Source organism: Fukomys damarensis, unplaced genomic scaffold (assembly GCF_012274545.1).
Source record: "Fukomys damarensis isolate Sample0158 unplaced genomic scaffold, DMR_v1.0_HiC HiC_scaffold_18, whole genome shotgun sequence".
NCBI lineage: Eukaryota > Metazoa > Chordata > Mammalia > Rodentia > Bathyergidae > Fukomys > Fukomys damarensis.
The window spans coordinates 48,918,268-48,933,187 of NW_022900930.1; the positions used below are offsets into that span (position 1 = coordinate 48,918,268).

Below are 14,920 nucleotides of genomic sequence, written 5' to 3' on the forward strand. Positions count from 1 at the left end.
TGCAATTATGCGACCACGACTTGGTGGCACCAAAATTTCATATGTAATATGTGGTTTTGAAACAAATTTCACTGTGTGAGAAGGAAAGTACTATAAAAATATGTGTATTCTTGGTTTTCTTGGCTGTAAAGAAGAATTGAAATATTTCTGATTGGTATTGGGAATGTGGAATAGTGAGTAAATACTTCAATAGTTAACCCTTTTTTTGGCTTCTGTTTAAAAATTAAACTAATGCTACAGCAGAGCTATAAATAGACTCTGACGAACCTGGAGATTGCCCAGGTGTATCCTCTCAAGTCTCAGGGATGGAAATGAGTAGATTCCTTTCTGTAATTGTGGCATAACTTGATAACCCAGGAGGAAAAAGGTTGTTAAGAAAACCCCCAACCACCTATTGCTCATTCTCGTATCTTCATCCCACACGGTGGTAACAATCGGAACTGTGTGACTGCTTGTTTGCTAACTTTTTGCTTTCGCCTCTACCTTAGTGACAACGTGGCACTTTTCATGTGTTGAACTCCTACTTTGTACAAGACACTGTCATAAGCATCTTTTATGTCTTTCTTTTTTCCTACACCACAGTTGCATGAGGCATCTCAGGATCTGTTTAGTGTTGAGACTCAGAGAGATAAGGAAACACCCAGGTCCACACACAAATGGACTCTCTACCCCGTGCACCCTCAACTCAAAGTTTGTGCCTTGACTATGGTGTAAGTCTCCCAGCAGCCGCCTTATCCCGGCCAATCTCCATTCATCTATTTGCACTTCCTCCCATCAATCACATGTTCTCTTTCAGGTCCATCTCTCACTACCCTTTAGATATAGTGGTGTGCTTCTTACTGATTCTTGCAAGAAAAATACCAAGGAATTTTTTTTTTATCTTTGCCATTTAGAAGGAAAAAAGACCAGCCTCTTTCAGATAAAGTTCATACAAACAGCTGGTGTTACAGCTATAGGTGAGGAGGGAACCCGCAGAGGTTGGGAAAAACTCTGTTTAATTCCAACACTCCTATTAAGTTAGTGGTAGCACTGGAAAGTATAGTTGGCATGGATGCTTGCTCCTGATTGGAAAGAGATAGACAGCAGAAGTGCCTTAGCTACTTTTCTCATTGCTGAGACAAAATACCCAACACCTGAAGTTAAAGGAGGAAAGGTTTATTTAACTCACAGTTTGTAGAGGTTTCAGTCCATACATTGGCTGGCTCCAAGGCAGGGTGACATGGCAGATGTTCATGGTGGGCAGAAGGTAGCAAAACAAACAAGGGGACCTTAGCAGCATCTTTCTGCCCTTTTTATATTCTCTCCAGGCTACCAGAATCAGGGCGGGTGCCAAACCAATCAGTGGACTGATACAGTAATCATCCTCCCTTAATCCTAGCACCTTTAATCCTAGCATTGCACCGTGAATCAATCACACACTCTAGATCCAGCCACCACTGAAAAAGCTCTACCTGTGACCACCTGAGGCTTTAGAGGGACATCTAAACACAAGTCGTAACAGAAGGAGAGATGAGTTCTTTGCCTAGGCTTTTTTGCTGTTATTCTGATCATAATAGAGGAAAACAATAAGGCAGAGAAAGTGTTAGGAGGGAAGGTTCCTTTGGTGCAGGAGTGGTGAAGCCTTCACATCCCTAGAAATTCCAGGGAAGGAGAATGGGGAGCGTTGGCAGCGAGAGTGATTATGGTAACAAGCTATAAGGATTTTTGACTGAGAAGAGGGGTGGGGAGACAGAGAGCAGGTCGTGCTGGTGGGTCTCAGTGCTAAAGCCCCTGGTGCTTAAAGCCCTGCTGAATGTGCCACCCTGGAGGGGTCTGAATGAAGAGAAAAAAAGAACCCACCAGCCTGCACTGAGAGGTATAATAATCTCTGTGGTCCATTGTGAGAAAACACTAGTCTGTGTCCTAGTATTTTCATCCATTTCCAAATTGTTTGTCCTTGTGTTTGTAAAACTGATCATGACCCATGGATATCTTATAGAGGTTTTTATTTCTTCAAGAAATAAGAAACATACAGATGTGGACTATGTGCCAAGCCCTTCTTTCCTGTAGCAGTATGCTTGAACCTAAGGTACTGTGTGGTTTCTCAGGTCAAGTGCTACATTTAGGGAAGGGGATATCAAAATCCCAAATCCAGAGGGGTGGTTCTGCCCCCTCAACCTTGCATGTGATGACAAATGTTGTGCTCCACACCTGTGTCTTGGCATGCAGATTAGTGGCCACAAGCCAAAGAGCCAGCAGCTCTAGTTCAGTATGCTTGCCCTGCTAGTGGGTACACAGCCTCCACAGGGACAAGTGAGCAAGCAAGTGTGCATATGAGTGTGCAAAAGTACCATGTGTGCCAACAGCACACGTCCTTGCATGTACATGGCATTTCCACCTGATGATGATGGGTAGTGACCGAAACCCGAGCCCACAATGCCGTTGCCACCAAGCACTAGAAAGATGCCTGCCTTCCGGTAACAGCCAGAGAGGAGGTGGCCCAGCAGTGTCACATGCACAGAGTCAACCATGGCATGTAGGCAGGACATTCCCTTTGGGCTTCCAGATGGGGCTGTATAGGCAGGGTAACCTCCATCTGTAGTGCCCTTGAGCCTGGTATATGTAGAAGAGTCAAGGTACGAACAACTCCCGAAGCATGTGGAGTGATGCTGCACATTGGGAGAGAAAGTCTGAAAGATGCCTGTGCTGGTCTGCACAGAAAGGCTGGTGCTTAACCAGGATGTCAGCTTGCAAGCCTATGGGACCACAGTCCCCTGAAGGTGCCCTGGCTGAGAGAGAGGAGAGAAGACCTCAGCAGGTCAGGCCTGGAGTGCAGCCAGGAGAGGGGGTGGCAGCACCTCTGGGAGCTCTGCTCAGACCCAACACTGTGGCACTTTGAAGTTATATCACCAACCCAACCCAATTCCTCAGGACTTCCTAACCTTTTGTCCTTCTACAGAGATTATTTACAGAAAGAAAATGCAGCAAGGCCAGGGCAGTCAGGCAGGCTGTTCTAATTTTCACTTCAAATTCAATAAAATGCCACTTTTGCGATCTCAGTTTATGGTGAGTTTAGTCTGCGTGAGTCATTCTCTCTATATTGGATTAACCTTGGGTGGAATTGAATGATGAAAATGGAATTTGGGCCTTCAAAGATGGGAGTCAGAAGCCAGACTTTCATGGTTTTCCAAACACTGTGATTGCCTCTTTGCATTTCTCTGGAGAGTCCCAACCCTCAAATGTGCCCATAATTCATGTTAGTTATTCACATACCTGTTCTAGAAGTTACCATCCTCAGTAGCCTCAGCTGCGATGTGGGGTGGCATCTCTCATGGCCAGTGGACCTGCTGGGATGGGCACCGTTTCTGTTGTGTTTCTTGTGTCTTTTAAGAGTCATGCTGAGAAGTAATTCAAGTCTTAGGGGCCACCACTCTGTTCCTAAAGGATTTGCAAAGCTTCCCCCTTTCCTGTGTGTTCCTTATGAGCACAGCATCTGCCTGGCCCAGAGAACCCAGACCCCACCATGGGCTGATTTTGAGGAGCCTTAGGTCCACGGAAGCATTCTTGGATGAATTAAGTACATCATTTATTGGGAACGTACCACATGCAAGACATCATACTCGGTACTAGGAGAAGGCTGTTCATGAACACTAGTGCCCGTCTTCCAGAACTCGCTCCTGTATAGTCAAACAAAAGCTTGATCTTTAACATTTGTTTTGAAGAGTTGGCTGATCCTGGTTTTCTCTTCATACATGCACAATATGTGCACACACATACACATGCATGCACACTCTCTCAAACAGTTGTTATGCAAACCAGCTGATTAACTGGTATGATGTTGCTTTACTACATTGATTCTACAAGTAATTGAGCTATTCAGATTTCTGAATACCCTGATAGAGAATTAGTCTTACATTTTATAAGAATGACTGACTGTACAGATGAAAATATGAAAAGACATTCTGCAATGGATAAGCATTCTGGGTTAATTTCAGAGCATTAGCCTAATATACAAAATACTACATTTCTGGCAAGAAAATCCAGGATGTTCATTCATTGGGTAATATCTTTTCATATTTTGCTTACAGATGTTCAGAACAATTCCATATTTATTAGTCTATTCACAGGCTGTAGAAATCTGTGCAGCCAAGTGGCACTACAAGCAGGAGCCTGAAAGGGGCTGCATAACTTTCCTTCATGTGAGAGCAGCACCATCACCTATCTGAGGCCCAGACACTTTCTGTATTGCCAGAGGCCTCCCAGGTAGGAGTTGTCAGGCAAACAAGAGGTCCTCAGCAGGATCTTGCCTGGAGGAGCAGAGCATAGGAGTCCCAGGGCATCCTCCTCCCAGGACTCAATTTCCTCTCTTGTAAGGTAGGAGTAGTGCTACTTTATGAAGCCAGTGTAGTGGTGATCAGGTTCTTATTTCAAAATGAAAGTATTTCAAATTGAAAGTGACTGCAAAGTCTCGTAGTTAAGTGTTTTGCCATTCTAGCCCTTGGGCATATTAAAAGTGAAAATGATAGGCATGATAAAGGGCAAGTGTGTGGTAGCAGACAGGTGTCAGCCCACACCCTGATATACCCCTAGCACCTGGAACCTGCTTTCTCTTTCTCCTCTTCCATCTTCCTCATGGGTCAACATTACCTGCTCCAAGTGCACACTATTTTCTTGATGCTGAAGAACTCCAACCAAGCACTGAATTATCATCTCTCCCCTAATATAAAGCAGCCCAGTGTGCCTTTTTAGTTTGACTTAATTTCTGAAGTGTTTGGGTGGAAGTACAAGTCTGTGTATCTTACGTGAGATTAATGGTCTCATTCTGCTGCAAAGTAGTGATGAGTTCTGTGATTGGCAGATTGTATCAAGCGATGGAAAACCCACTCTAAATCCCTTGCCAACTGCATTAAGTCTCTTTTCAGTGCACAGTCAGACTTATTGTCCTCTTTTCAATGTCAGTCAAGGTAAATTACTAAGTTGGTGACATAGCCCTGAAAATGCAAGAATTCTACTGTTGGTTTTCCCTCTGAGCCATTTAATCACATATTCCTCTTCTTTTAGACATAATTTGGCCCTTGAACTTGTAGCAGGCCGACTAAAGATGCTCATCTCTCTTGAACTAACAAGGAGAAAGCAAGCTTTGAGATCAGGGACCCTTGACTCGTAGTTAGAACCCCCAGACCCGACACAGCTCCCCAGCTGACCCCAGACTCCCCTGCCCCACTTACACAGCTATTAGGGACACATTGATTCTTTGACTGGACCCCTGCCTGAGGGGACAAAACGCAGCTAGCAGGAAAAGTGCTGTCTTTTTCTGGGCCTGGTCTCTCCCACCACAGACTTTCCTTGACAAGGAACACCCCTCTGAAAGGCCCACAGCAGGAGTCCCTGGGCATAGGGCACAGGGATGGCATACTTTTCAGGCCCGAAAGGGGCTTTAACCATCACCTGCTGCAGTGGTTTTCACACCCTTGGGCTCCAGAAAGCTGCTGTGGGTTTTCCCTGCAATCATGTTCCCACAAAACACCAGGCATTTCAGCTGTGTGGAGGACCTCATCACAGCTGTTACCTGCGTGATGAATGTGCCATTTTCAAAGTTCTTTAAAGCATTTTGAACTCCACTGAGACAGCTTTCTTAGTGGCTGAGACTGATGAAGTGATTGGAGACAGAGTGAGAGGAGGAGGGTGAAAGTTACTGCCACCTTCGATCATGGTAATGTTGAATCCCGAAAGAATTTAAAATCTTACATTCATTTTGCCCTCTGGATGAGGCTGCCAGCTCTTCAGAGTGAAGCTGGTTTCTGAATTTGAAATATTGAGATTTTAGGGGTTCAATATTTTTATCTCTTAGTACTTGCTTCTCATCTCTGTTAGATATTTTCCCCAAATTTAGCACAACTACCTCTGTGATTGGAAACGGACACATCCAGAGACCTAGGAGATGCCTTAAACTGCAGACAGTATCGAATCCAATAGAGGCTGTGCTTCTTGCTAGTCATGCTTACCTTACTTGATAAAGTTTGATTTTTAAATTGGGAACAGCAAGAGATTTACAATAAAAGACAAAAGTTATAACAAAGTACTGCAGTGAAGGTTATGTGAATGTGGTCTCCCTCTAAATGTTGTAATCTTCTCTACTCACTCTTCTTCTTGACCATGGGTAATGGAAACCAGGAGGAACCACACTGTAGCGACTCTCCTGGGGCTCCCATCAGACCACTCCTGTGACAACGGGTGGATGCTCTGTGTTCTGTCTCCTGCAGCCAGGGGCAGAGCTGAGGCATCGTGATCAGGACAGCCTGAGGAATGGCACTGGCACCAAAGCAGATAGGTGAGTCAGTGGAACAGAATAGAGGGTGCAGGCACGTCCAGCCATCTGATCTTTGAGGATCAGATGGAGGAGGGTTTTCCTAACGCATCGAAGAGCGGAAGGCTGGCAAGCAGCACACATAGGCATTAGGCCCCTCTGTCCTCAGATGGTGTCAGGAAGCATCAGTGCCTTTCCTTCCTTGTCAGGCCCATTGGCCAGTGTTTGCTCTTTGTCAGTGAAGAACGAGGGGTGAATGACTGGTGACGGTTTATGGATTCTCACCAGAAAGACTGTGGCATGTGCTCTGAAGACTATGGTGTGCTCCATTTGGCCCCAACACCGACACTGATGACACATCAGTACTCTTTAGCTTGTCTGACTGGTTAACCCCGCCCCCCACCAAATAACTTCAATTGCTTCTGGGGAACAGGTGTGGTGACCAAAGGTCAGCAGACTGACAGACTCCAAGCAGTTAAATGTGTCAGTGTTTCAGCATATGTGATAGTAAAATTCTACTAGGCCATTTAAGTGAAAAGTAAATCAAATAGAAAGTAGAATAATGAAAGCATCTTTTCTACCCATCCAACACTAGAAATAAGTTATTCTGTCACTGTCTTGGTATTATATTATCAAAGACTGAGAAGGGAGATTAAGAAGAATTTACTATGGCAAGCAGTTTTTTTTTTTTTTTTTTTTTGTACCAGGGATTGAACTCCGGTCCTTGTGCTTGCAAGGCAGGCGGCAGAACCACTGAGCTAAATCCCCAGCCCCAAGCAGTTCTTAAAATGTAATTGCAAAAGCAGTGGATGATCATGCCTGCCCTGATATTTTCAAGTCACATATAATGGAGCCATAATGTAATCTGAGAAAATAACCTTGTATGTGTGGTGGTGGGGGGAGCTACTCCAGGAATTTTATTTGATAACACTCGGTTTTAATTACTTCTGAATGACCAGCAATTTTTAGAGCCTTGGAATAAGGTTTCTTTTTTCTATGTTACATCAATATAAATATCTGGGTCAATTGTGGGGTCTCTCAAGAAAGACCAGGGAACAGCCCTGATTTCGGCATCTTCAGTCCTTGCCTTTGGGAGCTAGTGTCACACTGCAGACCAATACCTTCCCAAGGGAAGGACTGCTCATTACAAATTTACAGCCTTGCAACTGTCACCTTCCTCTCCTTTTCTGTCATATCCTACCCCCTTCCTCCTCTGCTCCCTTTTCTTCTAGTTAAGGACAAGTTGGGTTTCCCACTCCAGTTTACTTTATAGAACTTCAAAGCTCATGACTGGAGATTTTGGATGCAGTGTGGATGTTATGTTGAAGAGAATAGTTTATCACCAAGCACTCGCAACGGACATTGCAATAGCTGTGTATACTAATTGCTAGTTTGTGATCTACATTTTCAGGTCCTAATCTTTCTCACCAGCCTGTGAGATGGTAGTAGGCACTGTTGCTCCCCCTAACAAAGGGCACAGAGCTCAGACACCTGGAGAAGATTGCTCCATGCCATCTACTCTTTGCGGTCTCCAGCTTCTGCTGGCCAGATTTCTTTTGAAAATAAAACAGGCTTTATATTTCAGAATGTCGCCTGAGCTTTTTCTTCAGTTGTTTCCAATTAATGCATTTTCACATGACTTTTCAGAGACTTTAAAAATATTAAACAAGCTGTTAATTTTTAAAGAAAACTTGAAAATGGTTTATAGAAAGTGCCTGGTGGTCTGGAACCATTTAGATGATCCTGCTCTACAGAAACATTGGACTTCTTTTTCTTTAGCTGCATGGTCCTCAGATGGCTTACCACAGCTCAGTGGGAAGAGTGGCACACAGGCATGCCTGTTTTACAGGTGGACAAATCGAGGCTCAGGAAGATTAGTTGATGCATCTATTCCTGTATAATTGGTAAGCAGCAGAGGTACACCACCTCAGAGGTCTATGTTGATTCCTTGTTTTTAACTACTATACTGTGTCTATCTAAAAGAGAAGAGAAAGCACAAGTATGTACAATGACAATAGTACAGTTTTCACCAAGACACAGCCCCTACCCCATAAGAAAAACAAAATATTCAACTAAGCTTTGCTGGACTTGTTGGGAAGCAGGACTTATAAAGACTTCCCTGCTGCTGGGTGTTTGCCTTGAGGGCAGGGCTGTCTCTTATCTCTCCACCCCTATTACACTATAGCAGGTGTCACAAGCCAGAGGCGTCAGACACCGTGGATTGAACAGAGTCATCAGTATTGGTGGTAGTAAGTGAGGCGATGCCCAAGGATCCAACTGGATGGTTTGCTGACAGTACTAAGCCCAAGCCTTGAGTGATACCTCCTGATTAGCTAAAGAACCAGAGAATACCGGAGCCTCTCTAAGTTCTGAGCAACATGTGGAGTCCTTCTGGATGGGTAAAGAGGAGAGGTCTAGAGGGAACCAGGAAAGAAGGTACACATGTCTATCTGTCACCTTGGCCTGTGAAGTCTAGTGAGAGTCTCATGTCCTGATGGAAGTGGATGTGGACCAAATGAGGTGAGCAAAGGCTGGGAGAGATGTGGCGATTTTAAACTTGGGCAAGGTGTAGTTATCTCACGTGGTCTCTGGAGTGCTCTGGAAGTTGGATGGATGCGCCTAAACAGATTCTGGAGGAGTGTGAACACCAAGTCTGTGCAATGGGGGAACAGGAACATTGTTCATAGTCATTCAGGGGGTCCAGGAAGGACTTCCTGGTGACTCCAGGCATTTAAGTCCCCACATCACTCTTTTCTGAGTGAACTGCTTCTCTGCCCTCCTGTAGGTGGCATTTCTGCAGTACTCTTCCTCCTTCGCTCCCTCTGTACCTCTTGAGTACTTGCTAGTGAAGAGTGCTGCTCTGGGCATTTGGGGAGGTTTGGAAGAGGACGTGCTGACCCTTAGGCTGCAGGAATGTATACCAGTACAGTGGAATGTGTGCCTGTACCATGTGGGTGTGCAGATCATGAGCCAGGGTGGGGCCTTCTATGTTTTTCTGGATCTTCTTTTCTGCATCCCTACTTTGCCTCCCCATTTGTAACTATTGCTCTCCTGAGCTTTCCCTGAGACTTTGTAGTGTCCTCTGCAGCCTGGGTTCCTTGCTTTTTCTCTACCTACCTTCCTCTGCCTGGAGACCTTCGCTGGTGGGCGGTTCTGCTGCTCATGGCCCTGGTTGGGTACTTGCCTTCTGAGCTCCAGAGAAGAGGCCCAGGCCTGTTCCCATGAGGATCTGTACAAGATAGCAGTTCTAGAAAGGTAAACACAGCTGAGTTATTTAGGCTTGTTTCTCAATTTGTACCAGAAGTAAACACTATCAAGATGAAATGGATGCACAATAGTTATAGGGTCTATCTGAATAAATAGCAAAGACCTGGAAGAAGTGAGCAGCTGTGTGCAGGTGAGCCCCTGATGAAGGAGGCGCACCCTGTAATTTGGACCAGTTGCTGCAGAATAAAAGCTCCATTCCAGGTGAGGATCACATTTGACAAGTAAGCCAGGGCTGTGTGATACCACTGTGCGGGGGTCACAGGTATAGCAAGAAGAATTCTGTTTAGCAGTGAAAGTGAAGAGAAAATGCTATAGGAGCCCTAGATTAATAGAACACAGAAGGAACAAAACTTCAAGGATGAGAGAGAAAAAAATACCCACAACTGTAATGCTTGCTTGTGTGCGTGCACACACAAACACACATGCACACACACACACACTCGTGAGGCAGCCTGAGTGTCAACAAGCACAGATGGGCTGGTCACGTAGACTGGAGTTAGGGCAACAGATGGACAATTCATTGCATAAATTGGCTACTGAGGGACCACACATGGCAGCTAGGAAATCCAAGGACGTACCAGGTTGACCCAGTGACAACATCCCCAAACAGAGGTAGAAACAGGGTGCTCGTGATCTGAAAGGTAAGTGAACAGCATCTGACCCTGGTGGGGAAAGAAATCCAGTGAAATTCAATGAAGGGAATGAAGGAAATGTCATTGTGCATGGGTGTATTTTTTAAAAAAAAATTAATGAGAAGACTGATCTTTAATTCATCTTTGTAAGTCCCAACTTCAATTATGTCACTTCTGAATGCTGTGAGCATAGGACAATCACAGCAGATGAAATAACATTTGGGTATTTGGTGTACATGCAAACTGCATCTGAAATAAGTTTTGTTACCACTGAAATTTAAGCACAAACTGAAAAATAATACATTTTTTTGGAAATTGTTAATTGCGGAATGTGGTTCAGTTTACAAAATAAAGTGTAAAATATAAAATGAAGTCATCAGGTAAAAAACAAATAGCGTTAAAGTAAAACAAAAGTCATTCTTTCAGATTCTATGTAGGTGACTGTACTAGTTCTTTGATAGTATTAATAGCCATTTCACTTGATGGCAAAATGGATGAAATGGCAAGCTTTAAGTTTCGTGTACATCTAGTGTACACGCTAGTACATGCTCGTTAGGAACTTTTTTGAATGCTTTTAAAAGTTGTTCAGTTATATAAAAGTCACTGTGATAAGGGTCAGACATAAAGTGGGGAGATCAGGGCTTGTTCTATCTTCACGAAGGTGGGTATCCATTGCTTTAAAAAAAATAGACTTGAATTTTTAAGGCGGGTTTAGGATTATAGGGAAAAGAAGCAGGAAATACACAGAGTCCCCATATGACCAGCTCCTTCCCTAGTACAAATCTATTTTGCCTTACTCTTCACATCTTGCATTAGTGGAACAGCTGCTGTAATTGCTAAGCCAATATCTACATATTGTTAGTAGTCGAACTCCAAGGCTTGCACTCTTGATTGTTACACGTTCTATGCATTCTGGTGAATGTAGAATGACATGTACCCACTATCATAGTATCAAGAAAACTAGTTTCATTGCCCTAAAAGTCTCCTGTGTGCTATCTGTTCATCCCCCACCCCCACAAACCTCTGGTGGCCGCTGACTTTTTACTGTTCTTCATAGTTTTACCTTTATCAAAATGTCATGCAGTCATCTGGTTCCAGAATGTAGTTGGAATTATGTGCTGTGTAGCCTTTTTACATTTGCTCTTTTTGCTTAACAATCTGCATTCAAGGTTCGTCCATGACTTTTTGTTGTTTGATAGCTTCCACCTTTTTACCACTGAATCATATTCTGTCTTACATGTGAGCTGTGAGTTATTTACCTGCTCACCTGTTTTAAGTCATTGGAATTGCTTCCAGTTTTTGGGAAATGTGAATACACTTGAGATATGCACATAACTTCTCAACTCATTTGTATTAATATCTGAGAATGTGATGCTAGATCATCTTGAAAGACTCTATTAAGCCTTGTAAGAAACTGCTACACTGTCTCGCAAAGAGGCTGTGCCACTCTGCCACCAGCAGCAAATGAGAGCTCCTGCCCCTCCACGTCCTTGCCAGTGTTTGGTAGCATTTTGGATTTGCCATTGTAAAGGACCTAGGGTGGGATCTTATTGTTCTATGTCACTGTGTCCCTAATGGCATAGGATGCTGAGTGTCTTTTCACATGCCTATTTGCACTGGTAAACCAAAGAGGTTCTGGGAAGGCAGCTTGTGAGCCTTTAAAGCAAACTCTTTTATTGCGAACATTTGCCTGGAGAGTCAATCTGGACTCTGGGGCTCCTGCCTTTCCTTTCATGTTCACTTGCTTCTATCGATCTTGACACTGCGATACACCCATGGTTTTGGTCTTTCCCTTTTTGCTCTCTTGGCCATCTGTGCCTCTGATGACTGCAGCTGACCTGGCTGTGGTTGTCGACCCACCAGGGCCAGGGCCCCTCCTCCTGTCTGTGCACTGCCATCAGCCTTGTTAGTGACAGTTCGTCTCAGAGGCCTAATGTCCAAAAACATTATCATCAGTTCAGCGGTTGATGATAAAACCAGCACCAAATTGGGTGCTTATCACTTCTATAGCTAAACCCAAACTCTATTACTCTCACCCCCAAATTACCTTCTTTCTAACCTTCCAGTTCAGACTTATGGTCTCACCATTCTTGCAGTACCACAAACTACAGTCACAGGTAATCTTCATGCTTTGCCTTCATCTCACACAGATCATCCATGCCTGTTCTCAACCCGAACCTTTAATGTCCAGTGTGCACTCAGTCAGAGGGTTTGGCTTCTTCCATCATAGGGAAACAGGCTACCCTGCCACAGGAAGATACTTCTGCTAGTACTGTATTCACTTCAATGAACCTCTTGTTTTTCCAGTGCTAAAGTCTGGAAAGATTCTCTGACCTCTCTTTAAAACATGGGAATTCTTCTCCAGTTCCCTCTCTCCATGTCCAGTGTGGAGTGGTTCTGGCTTTTTGGTGGCTCCTCCTTGTGACTCAGCACTAGGTTCACAAGTTTCAGGTGTATATGTCTTTGTGTCATAGAAAAAGTATTTCCTTTAATAAGCTAACAGTTTGGTATGATTGAGGAAACAAAACCCTCCTGATCAGTACTCCTGGGTAGCTTCATAGGTTTGAACAAAGCGCTGAAGGCAGTCCTCCATGACACACATGCGAATTTAGATCTCTTCTCAAACTGTACCCGTGTGTCATTATGTTGCTGCCAATATACTCTCCTGGTTTCCATTACTTCGTAGCTCATGAGGACTCCAACTGTTAGCACATAGCATTTCATCTCATGAAATAGTGGGCCGTATCCTCAATTTTCCAAGATATTCTTATCACTGAATGGAATTCAGGAGGAACCTCCCTTATCTGAAATGCTTAGGAACAGAGGTGCTTCTGGTTTTGGATGTTTCAGACTTTGGAATAGGTACAGACACAGAATGAGACATCTTAGAGATGGCACCCATATCTAACAGAATTTACTGACAGGTGTGTTCCAAATATACCTTATACACACAGCCTGAAGGTAATTTTATGCACTATATTAAATAATTTTGTGTATAAAGCAAAGTGTCATGGCATGGAATGTTCCCCTTGTGTCATCATTTCAGCAGTCAAAGAATTTCAGATTTCAGAGCATTTTGGATTTTCAGATTAGGGATTCTCAAACTATAACTATAAATATGTGCGCAAAGTATGAATTAATTATATGATGTATTTGATTCTGGCTGTTTCAGAAGCTCAGTATGTAATCTTTTTCAGCAGTTTTCTCTTCTCCCATATTTCAGATAGTTTTGAGTTGTTCGCTGTGGCTGTGGCTGCCTGGGCCTGGGCCCAGCTGGTCTGGGTGGGCACCTTGGAGTGAGCAGGGAGCTGGCTGTGAAGTGGGGCCTGAGCTGCTGGAATGGGAAAGAGTGAACAGGTGAGCTTGACCAGGGCACAGATGAGTGTCCAGGGTGAAGAAGGGAGACGGCAGGCAGGTTGCCTTTTGGTGTACGTGATTAGTAAGGTAAGATGACTCCTTAGTGGAAAACCTTAAGTCTTGATGAATGGGCTAGAGACACAGGCCTATATAGAGAGTCCAAGAAACTAACTTGGGAATAAATGAAGAGGCAATGTAGAGCTAAATAGACGGACAGGCCTGTTCGCTGCATAGATCACAGTGAGAACCAAATGTGCGCAGTTTTGGGGGAGGGTCGTATTGGCTTAGGAAGGGTAGAAAGGGTTAGGAATTCTTAAACCCATCACTCAATATGGCTCCAGAGTTGGAGGGAGAGAGAGAGAGAGAGAGAGAGAGAGAGAGAGAGAGAGAGAGAGAGAACTGGGGATTGAAACGAGGGCCTTTTCACTGAGCTTTTCACTGAGCTACAAACGCTAGATATCCTCCTCCCCTTTTAAATTTATTTTGAGGCTCAGCCTGAGGTTTTGATGAATCATAAGTGCACACTAGGATTAGGTCATGACAAACTGAGGTTTCCGTCTTTGCTACAGGAAAGCAGGAAGACTGAGGGTCACTCACTTTTCATCTGTGGTTTATTTAATGCCTCTTCTAATATCCTGGTAGTATTGTATCCAAGTAAGTTCTGGATATAGTAAAGGCCCACCGATATTCCAGAAATCAGACTAGATAATAAGATGCCATGTAGCTGGCTGGAAGAGGGTCTGGTCACACACTAAGTGGTGCAGGAAGAGGGAGAGGCAATGGCCCAGGCTCATGTGAAGCAGCCAGAGGTTGATGTTGGTTCCTGGACAGTGTGTAGTGCACGTAGGATGCCAACACTGGGTAGTCATTCAGGTGTGATGGGCACATCACTGGTGCTCCACAAGTGTGATGCTGGCTGAAATAGTCCATGGTACACCCCAGTTGTTGAAGCTGGAAGTGCCTTTGGAATCTTCTCTTCCTACAGAGCAGGAAGCAGAAACTGAAGAAGGCTGATGACAGCAAGTCAGGTAACCATCACCACAATCAAGATTGTGAACATATCCGTTGCCCCAGAGCTTTATATGGGTCTTTGTGATCTTCCTTTTTGCCTTTCTCATCTCAGCTCCCATGTGCAAGTAACTTTGCTCTGCTTTTGTTACAGTTGCATTTTATAGAACGTTATGTGGAATCATGCAGTATGTATCTGTTATGTCTGGCTTCTTTCATTCAACTGAGTTGCTTTGAGAGTCATCTGTTCTTTTGTGTACTGATAGTTCATTCCTTTTAAACTGCTGAATAGTGTTCTATGATATGGATTTGGGGCCATTACACATAACACTGCCAGAGACAGTGTTGGGTATACATCACTTTTTTTTTT

General features: G+C 44.1%; 1 protein-coding gene across 7 annotated transcripts in view; it reads left to right on the forward strand.

Annotated features, from left to right (window-relative positions):
- Msra (methionine sulfoxide reductase A) overlaps positions 1-14,920 on the forward strand; it is a 335,029-nt gene that overhangs the window by 176,126 nt on the left and 143,983 nt on the right. The gene's annotated exons all lie outside the window — the stretch shown is intronic.